We start from the raw sequence: 1068 nt of genomic DNA on the forward strand, positions 1-1068 counted from the left end.
AGATAGATAGATAGATAGATAGATAGATAGATAGATAGATAGATACATACATACATACATACATACATACATACATACAAACAACTTGGCATCTACCAGAAGTGCAAACAGTAGCAATTGTGCAAATAGACAAATGCAGATAATTATGTAGCATATGTACATCATGTAATATATATATATAGATATATGTTCACACACACACACACACACACACACACACACACACACACACACACACACACACACATATATATATATATATATATATATATATATATATATATATATATATATATATATATATATATATATATATATATATATTACATGATATATATATATATATATATATATATATATATATATGTGTGTGTGTGTGTGTGTGTGTGTGTGTGTGTGTGTGTGTGTGTGTAAACATATGTACAGTGAATAAATATAAGGGCTATAGCAGTGCAGAGATGTGTGGACATTGTTAAGAAGTACAAGTAAATGGTTCTAAGGCTGTGGCATTTAAGAAAAATGTGCAGACTGTATATCACTTGGTTATTATATGCTGCCTGCTATGTTTTTACGCATAGAGCAACAATTTTTTCTTTTAGTTTGCATAACATTAAAATGTATAGTATGTCGATTATCATAATGTGTGTAGCAACAATTAAGAAACCAATTACAACCTAACTAGTCTGCTTGGATTGTAGTTTAATAGCACTTATTGATTTGTTTATATATATAATAACATTTTACACGCCTCACATGTGCTGTATCTTACTTTTAATTTTACTTTCATATCGTTACTAAACTTACTGTCAAAAGGATAATTTATAGAATTTGTGATTCAAATTGCAACTTCCGGGTTCAGTCCCACACGTGTTTTGAGGTTTATTTTATTTTCATACACCGTATATATCTTTAAATACCTATTAAAATATATACATGTTTTATTTTGAAATATATTTCATTTCTGCTCCTCGTTTTGATATGAAGCTTAGACATGAAGCACATGAAGTGCTGTGTTATGTGTATGTCATTCCACCCGTTTTTGGACCTGTTGTTAGGTTGACCCAGCAG

Source organism: Silurus aristotelis (assembly GCF_946808225.1).
Source record: "Silurus aristotelis genome assembly, chromosome: 20".
Lineage (NCBI taxonomy): Eukaryota > Metazoa > Chordata > Actinopteri > Siluriformes > Siluridae > Silurus > Silurus aristotelis.